This window comes from Mesocricetus auratus, unplaced genomic scaffold, assembly GCF_017639785.1.
Source record: "Mesocricetus auratus isolate SY011 unplaced genomic scaffold, BCM_Maur_2.0 Super-Scaffold_100691, whole genome shotgun sequence".
Classification (NCBI taxonomy): Eukaryota; Metazoa; Chordata; class Mammalia; order Rodentia; family Cricetidae; genus Mesocricetus; species Mesocricetus auratus.
In genome coordinates this window covers 52,390,024-52,406,295 of record NW_024429267.1, presented here as the reverse complement: position 1 = coordinate 52,406,295, position 16,272 = coordinate 52,390,024, and the positions used below count along the sequence as shown (strand labels likewise).

At 46.4% G+C, this 16,272-nt stretch overlaps 1 long non-coding RNA gene across 1 annotated transcript; it reads left to right on the top strand.

The window, feature by feature from the left end:
* Nucleotides 1–3,409: 3,409 nt before the first annotated feature.
* Nucleotides 3,410–8,515, top strand: LOC110341800. Its single transcript, XR_002383804.2, has 2 exons — nt 3,410–3,630; nt 7,875–8,515. It is a non-coding gene; the product is annotated as an uncharacterized LOC110341800 (long non-coding RNA).
* The last annotated feature ends 7,757 nt before the right edge of the window (nt 8,516–16,272 follow it).

Below are 16,272 nucleotides of genomic sequence, written 5' to 3'. Positions count from 1 at the left end.
AAACAAAAACAAAAACCAACAAACAAAAAAGAACAAAACTTGTCTCAAAACAAAAGAACAAAGCAAGTTCTGTCCCATACAGCAGAAACTAAAAGCAGCCCCCACGATACGGCAGCCGTTATCTTACGTGGGCCTGAGATTCCACTACTTCAGGTGCCATTAAACCATTCCTAACTCAGTAGCTAAGACAGAAGATGAAACAAAAGCCAAGCCCGACCTACATAAACACTGTTTCCATGAGCAAATCAGAAAGATGTTGTTTGTCGTCTCCGCTCAACCCCATCGCAAACGACCTGACAAGCAGCAAGTGAAGGAGACAGCTAACCAGAGCCGCCGGCAGCCCCTCCAGAGAAGCCCCACAATGGGGCTGCCGGCGGCTCTTTTTTCACAGAAAATAAAAGGCGATCATATTAAGCACAAGGATGGGGAATTCACAGAGTCTGAACTGTCCCTTTGAAACGCGGTCACTTTCAACGCACACGGCCTCTGTGTGTTCGGTGCTTCCCAGCGGTGCTGTGGTTCACCTGGAGACGGGCACACACCTGATTAACAACCAGCAGGGCAGCTAGGAATTCCACTGAGCTCCCACCAGTGAGCTAGTGAGCTTCTGGGGATGTCAGCCTACGTCTCCTACAGGAAGGAAATGAAGAGATTGAAGACGTAATGCTTTAAGAGTCTTAAAACGCTTTTCCTGCACAGCTTAGCCTGGTGCGCCCCTGGCTGCCTTCTGCCTCGTGTTGCATATATTAGTTACATTTCTGCTGCAATGAAGACGCCATTTCCAAAAGCAACTGAGAGGAGAGAAGGGTTGGCATTAGCTGACAGGTCCATCATGGCAGGGGAGGCACGGAGACAGGAGCGTGAGGGCCTCGTGGCAACCAGGAAAGAGGACTTGTCGCATGTCATTTGCATACAGGAGGCAGATAGTGAGAATAGGAAATGGTCAGGCTATGAAGCCCCAAAGCTTTAGCCTAGAGATGGACCTCACTGGGGGAAGCTCTACCTCCATGACGTTCCCAAACAGTAGGGATATGTGGGTCCGTGGGGGACATCTCTCATTCAAACCACCACTCTTAGGAGGATCTTAAACAAGGAGGCACCGTTGGTGCAGCCCCATGAGTGAGTGTTGCGATTTGGATGCATCCCATGGAGTACCACATAGCAAAGGCTCGGCTGCCAGCTGCAAGCTTTGAGGGAAGTGACAGGATCCTCAGGGCGCTGACCTTGTCAATAGATTCATAATCGAACAGCATTGTTTGGAGCTGTTGTAAGCGTCTCTGGAGATCAGGCACAGCTGGAGAAAGTAAACTGGCAGAGGAGTATTCATGGATACTATGTCTTACACCCAAACTCAGGCTGTTTGTCATTTCCTTCTCTCAACTCTGTGTCCCGACTGCCATGACAGTGAGCAGCCTCCTCCTCCAATACTCCTGCCACAATGATGCTTTTCCTCACCTCAGACCCAAAGCAAGGGAGCCAGTGAACCACAGGCCACAGGTGTCGGAACTGGAAAGCAGGCTGTCTCTCTCAGGTGTTTGTCAAGGCAACATAAGAATCTGACACAGTGGGAAGCTGTGTGATTCCATAGATGTGGAGAAGAACTGTTCATTGCCTTAGGGTCTTGGGGCCTGTGATGGGGAAGGGAAGGATAGGTCCTAAGCGAGGCTCCAGTGTAAGCATGAGTTTTCTGGCCCACCAGGGTCCCACCGCACACATACACGCTATATTAATTATAAAAGTGTTGGCCAGTGGCTTGGGCTTCTTATTGGCTAGCTCTGTCTTAATCGTTAACCCATTTTTATTAATCTATGTATTTCCACGTGGCCTTGGCTTGCCGGAGAACACCTTGCACGTCCTCTCTTCCCAGGCTCTACATGACAACTCCATCTGCCTACATTTCCCAGAATTCTCCTCATCTCATAGCCCTGTCTATACTTCCTACGTGGCCAATCAGTCAATCAATCAGTGTTTCATTCATCAACAAGTAAGAGAAACATATATACAGAAGGACAACCCCTATCACTCCAGTGATCCATCTTCCAAAGATACAGGTCAGTCATTCTTAAGATGGTATCACCTCGGCCTAACATGGTGACCATACCTTTAATCTCAGCACTTAGAAAACAGAGGCAGATGGAGTTCCAGGCTAGCCTGGGTTGTATATTGAAACTCCCATCTTAAAAACAAACAATAAAGGCACCACTTCTAGAGAGAATGGTCTGGACCCCATTCCATACATGTGTGTCACTGGTATGGCATAGTGTGGGTACATGGAAGATCTGACCAGAGGCCAGGTCAGTGTCACTCTAAAGAGTCAAGAGAAGGAAAATGGGGAGGAGGTGCAGCTGGCCCTGGTAATGCCCAGGGATCCTTCTAGATGGAACCTGCACTTAGGTGGTCTTCCTATCTTACCAAGAGAAGGGCCTTGCATTCTTCAGTGGAAACCATCTGAGGGTGTAGTTTCTACTCTTGATTCCTGTTCACATGAGGGTAGCCAGGCAACCTGGCTATGAGTGGAAATGTTCTTTGCCACAGCTCAAAGACCTCTCTGGGAAATCTAGAGAGAAGTAGAAAATGTTGAGGGTAGACTGTATACAAATAGCCTTTCAGAGTAGGAAAACTACTCCTAGGAGGGTTGTCACCATGGAAGTCACCTAAACGCTGAACAAGAAACCAGAGTAGGTAAGAACCCAGAACTCCAGCTACACATGAACTGCCTGCTCAGCTTTCCTCCCGTTGCTGACTGAAGGCATCGTGAGGAGACAAAGGTTTACCTGGCTTATGCTTATGAGGGACTCTCCTACACTGATAATCAGGAAAACACCCCACAGTTCACTCTGATGGATGAAACTCCTCAGTTGGGGTTCCCTTAGTGATTCTGGGCTATGTCATGTTGACAGCTGTAGCTAACTAGGGCGCTGCTAACCAGGGAACCACCTCAGACTTAGTTCTGGAATGCTGTGAAGGAGGCCAGGCTACAGTAAGGGGCTTGGCTGGCAGCTAGCAGGGGCATCTTAGTTGCTGCAGGCAAGCGTCTTCTCCATCAGTTATTTCTGCCTCCGCCCTTGGCTTGTTTTTTCCCAGTGCTGTTCTTTGGCTCATGACATTGCTTCCATGGTTTATTAAAAACGGAGATAAACTACCTGATAAATCTGTCTTAAGTTTTCCCCTCCTTTTCAAACCCCTTCAGTAATTGCCAGAGTCACAAGCGTGTGTCCTTCCCACAGTGGGAGGCTCGCAAGCAGCTGGTGTGTTCCTGGAAGCACATAGCTAGAGACAATAAAAGGAAAGTCTTTAATGGTGCAGAGACCTCCCACTCCCGGTACTAAATTTACTCGCTTTGGTTTGATTTAAAGACAGAAGTCGAGCAACACCTGGGCAGACCTCCAGCTGCAACACACCTGTCTCCAAACAAGTTTCTTTCCTCCTTACTCCTATGCCTGATAGAAGAAGCTTAAAAGAGGAAGGACTTCCTCTGGGTTACACTTTGAGGTTACAGTCCGTCATGGTCCAGAAGGCACAGCTGTGGGAGCAGCTTGTGGCTACAGCAGCCCCAAGTGTGAGCCTAGTTCCTTGAATCTCCATGGACCAGGAAGCACAGGCAGAAGAGGAAGCAGCCACACTCCTAGCGTGAGTATGCACTTGATGTGAAAGCCCAAAGTCGACATGGGATGTCTTCCTTAATTGCTCTCTACTTTGTTGAGGTGGGGACTTCTGCTGAACCCAGCGCTTGATGAGTCCTCTTCTGGTAACTAGCCAGCTTATTCCTGGCATCTCCCTGTCTACCTCTTGGGTGCTAGAATTATAGGCAGCTGCTGCCTGACCTTTTTAATTAAGATTTATTTTTCATTATTTTTAATTGTGTGCTTGGTTGTGGGAACACACACATGAGTGCAGGTGCCTGCAGAGACCAGAGGTACCACATTATCTGGAGCTGGAGTTACAGATGGTTGAGAGCCGCCAAATATGGGTGCTGGGAACAGAACTTGAATCCCCTGTAGGAGAAGTTTGTACTCTTCACCACTCAGCTCTCCAGCCCCATGTCTGGCTTTTTACATGGGTTTTGGGGGATTTGAATCCCACTACTCTAGTTTTCATGGCAGACTCTTTTTCCATTCAGCCATCGCTCCAGCTCAGAACATCTGTTCTAAAGTCCCTTACCCTCCTCGAATACACACACTCCTGTGCCCACCTCTCATCTGATTTCTGAAAGTCATCGACTCACAGGAATTTGGAGTTTGAGTGGAGCTCAGGCCTTCCTCCCTGTCACTCCATATTGTTATGGACTCAGGACTATACAGGTTAAAGGGTTCATCACCTGACTCTAACTGTCCCCATCAGATGGCTTACAGTTCACAGATAAATTTACTTTGCACCTATCTTAGTCAAGGTCTCTATTGCTGTGAAGAGAGACCATGACCACCACAGCAACTCTTTTTTTTTTCTTGGATTTTCGAAACAGGGTTTCCCTGTGTAGCCCTGGCTGTCCTAGAGCTAGCTCTTGTAGACCAGGCTGGTCTCAAACTCAGAGATCCGCCTGCCTCTGCTTCCTGAGTGTTGGAACTAAAGGCGTGAGCCGCCACCGCCTGGCTGACCATGGCAACTCTTATAAAGGAAAACATTTAATTGGGGCTGGCTTACAGTTCAGAGGTTTAGTCCATTATTGTCATGGCAGAAAGCAGACAGACATGGTGCTAGAGAAGGAACCAAGAGTTACACATCCATATTGGCAGGCAGCAGGAAAAGAAAGACACACTGGGCCTGGCTTGAGCATCTGAAACCTCAGAGCCCACCCCTAGTGACACACTTCTTTTGACAAGGCCACACCCACTCCACCAAGGCCACATCGTCTAATAGTACCACTCCCTGTGAGTCTATGAGTTCCGTTTTCATTCAAACCATTACAGCACTCGAGTGGTTGAAATATTCCCCCTTAAAACTTCTCTCATTCAAAGGGACTCTTTATTTTTTAAAAAATTAGCATTTTCTTTATCTCACTTGAAAAGTCAGTAATTCCGTTCATAGGTAATTTGAAAGGCAAACCACATGCCTATCTTTGAACTGGACATGGTAGTATATGTCTACAACCCCAGCTCTGGGGGTGGGCAGACAAGACAGGTGGAAGTTTAGGGTCAGCCATATCTGGCTACATAGTGACTTCCAGGACAGCCTGAGCTCTTCGAGACTCAAGACAAGAGTAAACATATCTGTGGGCCAGAGGCAGCCAGTATCTTCACCTCTTGAATAGTCCTTCCTGTAAGAGTCCATGCAGATACACACTTCATTTTTCTTTTTTGCACAAATGCTTTTCCACTCATCCATACCTACATGTCCAGGGTCTTTCTGTGTTGGCCAACACACCTCTAACTAGTGTGTCTCTAGGCATTAGGCAGAGCACATCACCTGCTACTGCTGCTGCGAAGAATAGTCACTGGTTAGGTTGGGCTGATGGGATGGTGAGCTCCAGGCATCTACCCATCTCCATTTTCTGAGCACTGGGACTACAATGCCTGCCACTGTGCCTGGATTTTAACATACATGCTGAAGATCAAGTTCAGGCCATTATGCTCACATAGCAACCACTCTACTCAATAGAGCCACCCCTCCAGCACCCACCTTATGTTTAAGGAATAATATCTACTGACTCAAGTCACTTGGAACTTGACAGACCCGGAGTTATGTGTATTCATGGCACACAGAACTGACCTGGAGGAGCTTAGGACCCAGTGAGAAACCTCCTCAACTGGATTTAATTACTTCTGTAAGGCAACATCACCATAGTGCCAAGTGAGCTATCATGAGTTCCATATCTAGAGAAAATAACGAAAATGTCAACGGATGCTGTATTAAAAGGTGATTTTTAAATTCATTTAACTTCCATAAAAAAAGATACAGTGATTGATTTTTCAAATTTTATAAAGAAAAAAGATAGCATTTTAATGTCCTGGGTTATTGGAATAGATCACTAATTTTCAATTTTCAATACATAAAAGCTGAAATCTAAATGAGCTCTGAAACACACCTACATTTGCCTCAGCCCACAGGCCATAAAAATACCATTTACAGTTGGAAAAATAATCTTCATAGCACAATAATAGCCAAGTTTATTTGTTTACTGACACTCTGTTAAAGACATTATTTTAATGTCGGTGACAAATGACTTCAAAAGTAAAGGTCTTTCTCCCAGACAACTCCAGTCTACAATGCCACAGTTTGGAAAAGCTGGCCAAGGGCTCTAGGGCGGGCAGGATGATAAGGCAGGCTCTGGCAGAGTTTCTGCAATGAGGAGGCTGAGTCTGAGCCTGACTTGCTTGCAACATCCAGCACTCACTAGGAAGAGTGCTGTGAGGCCTCTGCCATCTCAGCCCCAGGGTGGTCTGAAACCACTGAAGGACTGTCTGCCTTTATTCTAGTTTTCAAAGCCTTTCTTTGAAGGAGTTCTGTTCTAGCTGGGTAAAAGCTCCCTGTACCAACCCTACCTCCAATGGTCCTGGTATTGGCATCCGTAGATCCAAGTTTGTACTAATAACCAGCAACCTTGGGACTGGAAAGGGAGTAAGGAATGAGTATGGCTCAGAGGTTAAAATAAGCTCACTGCTCTCCCAGAGAATGTAAGTTCAGATCCCAGCACCCATATCAGCTGGCTTCCTTTAACTCTAGTTCCAGGTCCAACACCCTCTTCTGGACTCTCAGAGACCCCCCCCCCGACATACACACACACACACACACATACAAAGCCCCTTAGGATCCTGTAATTTGCACACCACCTCTAAGCTTCCTTTCCATCTCTCCCACTATACTATCATTTACTGTTGAGTTTCTTTAAGGTGTCTTCAGCAATTTTGGGGGCAGAGCTGGACACAGGACCCAGGCTTCTCATGTGTGAGGCAAATGTTCCACTACTATGCTACACCCCCAGATCTTGTAGTTAATGTTTTTATTTTGAGACAAGGTCTCCCTAAATTGCCTAAATTTGGCTTTGAACTTGTGATCATCTGCCTCAGCCTCCTGACTAGCTGAGTTGATACGTGTGCACCCTAGAACCAGCTACAGGAACCACCGTCTAAACTAGCTTAGAGCAGTGAAATAGATTAAGTTCAGTCATAGGGTTAACATGTTATATTAGCCATGTGCTTTCCCTACTATTTGTTAAAATTTGCAGTGCCTGCACCATGAGCAAATCTAATGAATCGGGGGAAAGCCTGAAGGTTTAAATGAAAGACAGGACGTAGAAGTTGAGGTACCCATTTTCAATTCACCTTCATAAATCCGTACTTGCTGGCCAGCCTCACAGGGTGATCTCTCAGGGTCCCCTTTCATTCCCAATCTCAGTGGGACCTCCACTTGCCATGAGCAAGTCTAATGTATCGGGGGAAATTTAAATGAAAGACAAGACATCCGACCGTTTGTGTTGAGAGAATGCGTGCATGTATGTGTGCGTGTGTGTGTGCATGCGTGTGTGTGCGTGCATGCGTGCGTGTATTGCAAGGAGGGAGCATACTTATATACAGACTTACAGCACAGTAGAAAAACCCCAGGTGTAAGAGATCGTGTTTTCATAATTAGAGGTTGATGCCAGTGGGGCAAAGATGGAGTTGTAAGCCAGGACTAGAAAACAGGATGCACCTGTGGTTATTGGCTGACAAGCAACTCACAGAGACCCAGTGGGGCCTGGGGCCCAACAAAAATATGTACACCTTCTTTTATGATCCCACGTACATCTCCCCCACAGAAACCAACCTCCACTGGGAAACTGGTTCAGAAAACTAGTAGCTATTAAATAAATGTCCAAGAATGTTGAGTGGGGTTTAGAGAAATAAATCCACTAGTCAGACCTTGGAAGGCAACCATGTCTGTGATCTTCATCTCTGCAGTGCTCCAGGACCCATGTCTGTGATCTTCATCTCTGCAGTGCTCCAGGACCCATGTCTGTGATCTTCATCTCTGCAGTGCTCCAGGACCCACGTCTGTGATCTTCATCTCTGTAGTGCTCCAGGACCCATGTCTGTGATCTTCATCCCTCTGGTCAAGTGCTCAGGAGACAAACAGTGGCACTGTTACCTGGCCTGTCTCACTTAATCTCTGCTTCCTCCCCAGGAAGCCAGGATGCCAGGCAATTAATTGTAAATCAAAGCCCCTATCTGGGGCCTCAGGCTACCCACATAAGTTCAGATCTCCTCCTGCCTTTTCCAAATATGCTTTCTGTAGGAGGTGACTTTGAAATTGAAGCCATAAAAAACTGGACAGAAATAGACCCCCTCAGCTCCTTAAGGATGAGATTACATGGAGGGAGCAGGCACCACCCCGTCCTTCATTTAGGAATGCCCGCCACCCTACATACACTTGAGGTGGCCCTATGCTAACCTTCTTTCTTTACATATGTTTGGGGGTCTTATGAGAATTTCATATGTGTGTATATTTACATAATTCCCAACCCATCTGTCCCACTCCAATTCTTCCTGTGTTCCCTAATTCCATCTCAATCATCTTTAAGTTAAACTTTTAAAAATTTCAAGTATATTGTTTATATGTACATTGAGTGCATTCCTCACTGTCCTGCTCCCCACCCTCCCTTTCTTCTCTCTTCCCATTTATGCCCCGTGTTTACCTGAAAACTTTACTTCCGCTTTGTGTGTGTGTGTGTGTGTGTGTGTGTGATTTTATCTATAGAAAACCCAGGAGCCCTAAATGAGGGGAAACCCACTGCTTGTCTTTCTGAGGCTGGGTTGATTGTCTTAGCTGCACCTGGTAGCAACACACCTCCATTCTTCTCGATTCTAGAAGCTTCCGCTGTGTGTGTACACACATGTCCTTTCCATTCCTCTGCTGTTGACCACCAGGGTTGGCTCTGTACTCAGCTACTGTGAAAAGTGTTGCAAAGAATGTTGCTGCCCAATACCTCTGTGGCACATGAACAGCACTCTGTTTCTCCTCCAGGGGATAAAATGTCGCACCCCAGGACAACTTCTGGGAGACTTTCCTGTGGACTCATCACCAGCAGCTGTAAAAGGAGGGACCGGGCACACTGTCCACCACAGTTCACCCGGCATCTGCTCAGGTGCACATCAGAACAGCTGCTCAATGAGCACCTGTTTGTGTGGATAAATGATTGAAGCTGGTTTCTTCACTGCAAGGCTCTCAGTAGTAATGGACTTTATCCATCTCCAAGGGAATAACAAAGTAGTTGCAGTCCTTAAACCAACCTGTGTCTCTGTAGATACACTGTCAGTGTTCTGGGAGCAGGAGAGACTATTTGGAAAGGCCTGTGGTGCACACAGGCGAGAAGGGACAGTCTTCCTGGGCACTGAGGTACTGCAGAGATCCGGGGAAGATAGCAGGATGAGTCCTCACTGTCAAAGGTCCTTGTCAAAGAGATGCTGGGTCCAATGGTTACATCATCACTGTGAGCAGACTGTTCATGGGCCTGGGGCGATGCTCAGCCAGCAAAGGGCCTGCCACACAGGCGTGGGAGTTATATGGTCACTGTTCAATCCCTAACACCCACATTAAGAATAAGTTAGCAGTGACAAAGAACAACTGTAACCCCAGCTCCGGGGCAGGGGAGACAGGAAGACCCTGGAATTTGCTGCCAGCCTGTCTAGCCGAATGCCTGCGCTCTAGGTTCAGACAGGAACCCTACCTCAAAAAAACAAGGTGGAGAACAGTTGAGGAAGGCACCCAACATTGACCTCTCTGGCCTTCTCAGAATACTTTGGAACACATACACACACACACACACACACACACACACACACACACACACACACACACACACACACACACACCTTAAAGATAAAACAAAGCAAAGAGAGAAAGGGGGCTTATTTGGGCTCCTGTTTTGGTGGGAGGACTCTGTCCACCATGGTGGGAAAGCCATGGAATAGATAGTGACATGCTCTCATGAGCATGGTTTGTTCACATCTCAGTAGTGACTGGGAAGCAGAGAGATACTGAAAACAGTGCTCTGTTATAAAACTCAAGGCCCACCCTGCAGAAGCCCTCTTTCTCCAGAGAGGCACCGCAGCCTCCCCAAATTGCACTGCCAGCTAGGGGCCAAGTGCTCAAACGCATGAGCCTGTGGGGACAATTTATACCCAGACCATAGAACAAAGTGGCATTGTCTTGTAATCATGTCACTACCTAAACCTTGGCAAGAGGATACATAGATGCATCAGTGAAAACAACCAGGGGGATGGCAGGCTTCAGTAGGATGGAAAGGGGCTCGTGGTCCCACAGGTACCTCCAGCTAGGAGCAGCAGTGTGCTTATAAAGTCATACCACATTCATCCGAAAGTTCCCTGTAACTCCTGCACAGAGGACGTGCGACAGAGTTGCCCATCATACCAGCCATGAAAAAGACAGAAACAAATTACCATCAAGGGATCTCACAAAGCAAAGATCTTCTGGTTAGTATTGTTGGGAACAAACCACCCCTAAACGTGGTGGCATAAAGGGGTAACAATAACTTCCTTGGTTTACAAGCCTGCCACTCCTGTGGGACTCTGAGGGAGGGTCATCATTCCGTGCGTTCAGCTGGAGCAGTCACCTGGGGGCTGCAACAGTCCTTTGGAGGTACTGACCCAGAGAACTGGAAGCCAAGGCCACACTGAGGATTCTGCTGAGACCTCAACTCCTCTCCTAGGAAGAACTCCAAGGACAGTGAGTCTTTCAAAGGTCAATGCCCTGAGTCAGCCATGGAGCTCCATGGCCTTACCTTTTGTAGCCTTGGAGTCCCAGAACATCATTTTTTAGTGTCTGTTAACAGAGGTCATTACAAGCAGACCCAGATTGCTAGGGAAGGAGGTGGATTTCAATGCTAGGGCCTCTGGAAAAATCCCGGAGAGTGTGAAGGAGGGGAGCTTGTCAGAACCGCCTTGGAGAAACAAGATGTGCCACAGAAGATGCACTGTTTACACGTCCTCTGCGGCCAACGACCCGACAGAGACTTCAGAAACTTCAAGGAATTTGGGTTTGTTTCGGCTCACAGTTCCCGAGGGCTCATCTGCGGCTGCTTGACCCCACGGTCTTGGGTGGGGTGGCAGGTGAAGCGTTTCCTATGAGAAAGTCATTCGCGTCACAGAGGACGGGAACCAGAGGAAGCGACGCTGGAACCTGAGATGGCCATCTCCTAAAGTCTCCAGTAGCCTAGGGTTCAAACCATGAGCCTGCAGGGGTGTCTCATTCAAGCCACAAAGAAAGAAAACACAGAAAGGAAACATTTTTACTTTAAAAAATGAATAAAACATATTTGATACTGAAAGTATCAAATTAATATGAAGATCATGGCTTCCACTAAACACACCTCTAACTGTAGATAAATTCATTAAATTGGACAAGTTTTGAGTCTGGCTAATTTTAGTGTCTGTTGCTTTTATTTATTCAAAAGATTTTTTATAATTAAATTGTTTTTTAAAAGGAGTTATTTTTCTAAAAGACAAAACTTGGCATGCTTTTGCTTTTACATATATATATTATTGTGTGGTTGCATACACATATACCATGTGTGCGATATCTTTGGAGATCAAAGACCACTAGGTTTACCGCGATACTCAACCCTCACCTCCAGTCTCCTAGACACACGCTCCCACTGCCTTCCCGCCCCCTCTCTCTTCCAGTTTCTCCTAACCCACTGAGTCTCATGTGTACAGCCTCCCAGAACACTGGCCAATCAGTTCTGTTGGCTTGATATTCTGTGGGTAGCCAAAGCAGATGAGCGTTCATGTCACGCCCAGGGGACAGCATCTTACAAGCCTCCTCCCCATCCTCCCACTCTTACACTGTCTCTGCCTTATGCCCCCAAATGCCCTGTAAGCCTTGGGGGAGTTGACACAGATGTCCCATTAGGCCTGAGCACTCAACAGTCACTTATTCTTAGACTTTTGCTACCCACTGCTGACCTGACGCTTCTCTGGCCAAGGTCAAGAGCAGCACCAGTCTATAGGTAGAAGCATGAATGTTTGAAGGCAGTGTGGCAGCATGACCATTCAGTGGAACAGTAGAAGGGGGTTCCCAAGAATGGGCCAGCACTGGCATCCATGCCATACATTGCAGACACAGGGAACACAGTCTTGGCACAAACACAGGACCAGATTTCAAGGTGTAGTACAGGGCCCTCAAGCAACAATATTATCTGTCTGGTTCTGGAAGGCCATCCTTGTAGCTGCTGCTAGACCATAAAAATGATCCCATATTTGGGAACTCTGGCTGGAGGACAGTTTAGTCGGCAAAGTGCTTGCCTTGCAAGAGTGAGGTCCTGAATTCAATCCCCTGAACCCGCATTTTAGACTCCCAGCACAGCAGCCTGCATGCAATTCCACACTGTCCAAACAAAGACAGGCAAATCCATGGTCAGCCAGCCTAGTTGGCAAGCTCTAGGTTCAGTGAGAGACTCTGTCTCAAAAAACAGAATGGGTAGTGCCTGAGGAACACACACATACACACACACACACACACACACACACACACACGCACGCATGCACGCATGCACGCACGCACGCAAACGGTGAGCTGGTAAGTATAGACAGAAACTTCAGAAGCCACACATGGTTTGCCACATCCTTTCTCCTTCTCTTCAACATCAATGATGCTTCAGATAGAAGCTACTGCCCTCGATGAGCCCTGGAGCCACGATGCCACGATACGATGTTGTAGCCAGCTGTCAGTGGGCTAGGGAAGTGGCTCAGTGGCCGAAATCACTTGCCACACAATCATGAGGAGCTGAATCCGAATCCTCACCACCCACATAAGAGCCAAATAACGTTCCTGTGATCTAGTGTGCAAAGGAGAGAAGGAAGGCAGAGACAGGGCAGCCCGGGGCAGCTTGTGTGCCAGCAAACCTGGCATACTCGGGAGAAAAAGCAACAGAGGAACCTTGTATCAAACAAAACAAAAGGTGAGAACTGACCCGCCCCAAGTTGTCTTCTGATCTCCATGTGGCATGTGATTGCATGAGCTTGCATGCACACACACGCAAACATGCACACGCACATTCACACTGTGTATACAAAGAAAAAATATATCGTAGCCCTTGCATGCCATTAGGATGCGAGGCCTTCTGCCATCACAGCAAAATCCAGTCTATAGCAGCTGATACGAAGCACACAGCTTATTCGCTCATTTTCAAAAAGCTAGATGATAGCAACACAGGACTGGAGAAAATACTTGGATTTTTTCCCCTGTATTCCTCTCTTTACACCCCACTGCTAAAGGCAATGCTTTTGAAGCATCTTTTTTTATTGTTTGTTTTCTCATAAGCTAGCATGATTTAGGGAAAAATGCTGTGGTTTTTATATTCCGAATAGAATATTTTTCAAAGGCAAAATACAGGCATCTTGATTTTACAGTCCAGAACTTCTGTGATGGAGTGTACACTTTACAGCCCTGCCGTGACAGATTCCTCCTTGGAAATCCTTTCTTAAAATATATATCCTGCAAGGCTCTATGTTTTCATCAATCATTTTCCATTATGTGCCTAATTCTTTCCCTCTTTGCTCTTTTGTAAATCTTTTATTGTGGATTCAAGGATAAAAACCACATTTTAAGAACTTAGTGCTCAGAATGAATTTATGAAACTTCACATGGACAGGAAAATAATCCTGACAAGTGACAGAAGATTCATAAACACAAATGCATCTTGGCATCTGTTTTCTCTATTATGAAATAAAAGAAGTGTGGGTTGGGGGCCATCAGTGGGTGCCAGCTCTGAGCAGCTTAGTGGTCACACACTCTCATGGGAGGAAGCCGGCACCTGGCATTATGGGACCATCAGGATTTGATGTATGGATTGCACTGCTTGCCAGAGAGGCAAGGAGCTGGGGAGCAGTGTGGGAGACTCTCACAGATTTAATCATAGATAAAAACAAGTTTTTTGACTTCCCTCCCCAAGAAGCATGTAGAAATTTGTAGAAACAGTGTTTGTGAGGATGTCCGTGTCTGGATAAAGCCAGAAAGACGGCAGGATGCTGAGCAGTTAAAACACTTAATTACAGGAATTTCTTACACACACACACACACACACACACACACACACACACACACACACACACACACACACACACTCCTGCCAGTTCATCTCTTGTCATCCTGCAGTCAGCAACGATCTGAAAATTACACACACGTGACGCCTGGGGGTTGCCGTCAAAGGCAAGATGCATCTGGAGAGAGACTTCAGGGTTGTCTGTTATATAACTTCAGGTTCACCCCTCTGTCTCCTCTCCTCTCATCCCGAGACAAATTCCCTGGTCACTTTGAGTACCAAATGTATCTGGTATCTAATAAAATCTCAAAGTGAATTCTTTCCAGGCTCCCAGCTGTTCCAAGATAGCCCAACTGTTGAAATCAATCCATCTGAAGTACCCTCAAGCGCAAATCAAATGAGACTGGACCACAATCCAGGGGAATTACAGTCAGAACTTTGCTGTGGAGTCCAGGTCAGCTTTCTCTTGGTACCAGTTTGCAACCAGTCTGAATGCTCTGGGCAATCAGGAACAGCGCAGGTGCCAGAACACTTATGCTAAAGAGTGCTATTAAAATGTCTTTATCTATGTGGGGTGTGCCATCATTATTAAAAACAAAGGCTGGGGATAATAAAGTCAGACCACAGCCAAGGGGTTTCAGGAATGACTGGCTCACATACCATTAATGTTAGCATAGAGCTGAGCTCCTGAAAGGCCCTGTCAATCACTGGGAAAAAAGCACTGGCACAGAATAGCTTAAAAGCTCTTTTCATAAGTGAGCTTTCCTTTTGGGTGTCTTGTAATGCACATATCCAACAAGGCTCCTGCCCTAGGCGTGCTCAGCACCTGTTGATGAGAAGCAAAGGGTAAGTTTGGGTACCACTCCGGGAAGGACTCTGCACTTGCCCACCTCCGGCTTAGACACACCCAGTCTTGCATCACAGGGATAAGGCAAACTCGGGCCCACGAATACCTAACAAGTTGCATGAAGTCACACAACAAGTTCACTACAACCAGAGCGACAATCCAAAAGGAGGGTTGTTGCCTCTCAAGGACACAGTTCCTCTTGTTCATCACAGCTTCAATGTGATTGTGTTTTTAAAAACAGAAGTGAATCGGACATGAATTATAAATAAACCAATAGCCCTCTACACTAAACCCCAAAGGTAAGGAAGTCAAGATGCCTCTGCTTTTCTTATGCAATTAAAATGCAGCCCGTTCCTGGAAACAGATGTTTGCAAAGCCCATCATCCTGAGGCACAAGGAGCAGGCGCACTGGAACCCAGAACGTGGGGAGAACAAACAAAAACCATCACACAAGTCACGGACTGGGGGAGGGCAGGACCAGCGATGAATAGAGCAAGCCTTTCCTTGTCCACGAGAGAAAAGGAAGAAAAGAAGGGAGGATGGAAACAAGATAGGCAGAGAGGTGGCCATTGTCTTCACACATAAGTAGAGCCCACTTAGCTTTGAGATCGGAGGATCTGAACTCCTTGGTCATCCAAATTCTAATTCTCTGTATTTTAATTCAGACTTATAAACACTTGAGAGAATTTCTGCTGCATGCCTTGCATGACATCATGCATGGGTATACTTTCTTAATTTTTTTTTTGATGAGACAGGGTTTCTCTGTGTAGCCCTTGTTGTCCTAGAACTGGCTTCGAAACATCACATTGGATATTTATAGCTGAAGTAGCACTGAATTTAGAATAGTAAGTCAAAGAAAGGATGGATAGATCCATCATGGAAACAATCAATACTTCCTAAGCATAAAAACAAAAATGTTTTTAAATGTGAAGAGATCAATTGCTCAGCTAGCTGCAGAAACATTTAAATCATCCATACTTTTAAAAATGAAACCTCGAGGTGAGAAAAAAAGGGGGTGGTTTTGTTGTAACATTAGGCATTGCTAGACAACATAGAAAGATCGTACCATATCATGATTAGTTCTGGTTCGAAATCAAACACATTTGTGTTCAAATCTGGCTCGGTTTAGAAGTGTGGGAGGTCGGACAAGCCAGCTGAAAAATTCCTTGAACCTCATCTTCCTCGTTGATGAGTTGAGAAAATAACACACAGTACGAACATTTATATGAAAACTGGCTATTGTATAGGTTGTTCGCTGTGTAAGGGAGTGCTGTCCAGGAAACAAGCTCGAAGTCTACTCACTGAGCTGTGGGATATGGAGCAGGCTGTTGTTTACATCCCGTGATGGTCGACTTGGTCAACAGGACACAACCTAAATCTCTGCGGAAGTCTCAATGATGGACTGCCAATATGGGGTCGGCCTGGTGGACATGTCTATGGGGGGCTGTTT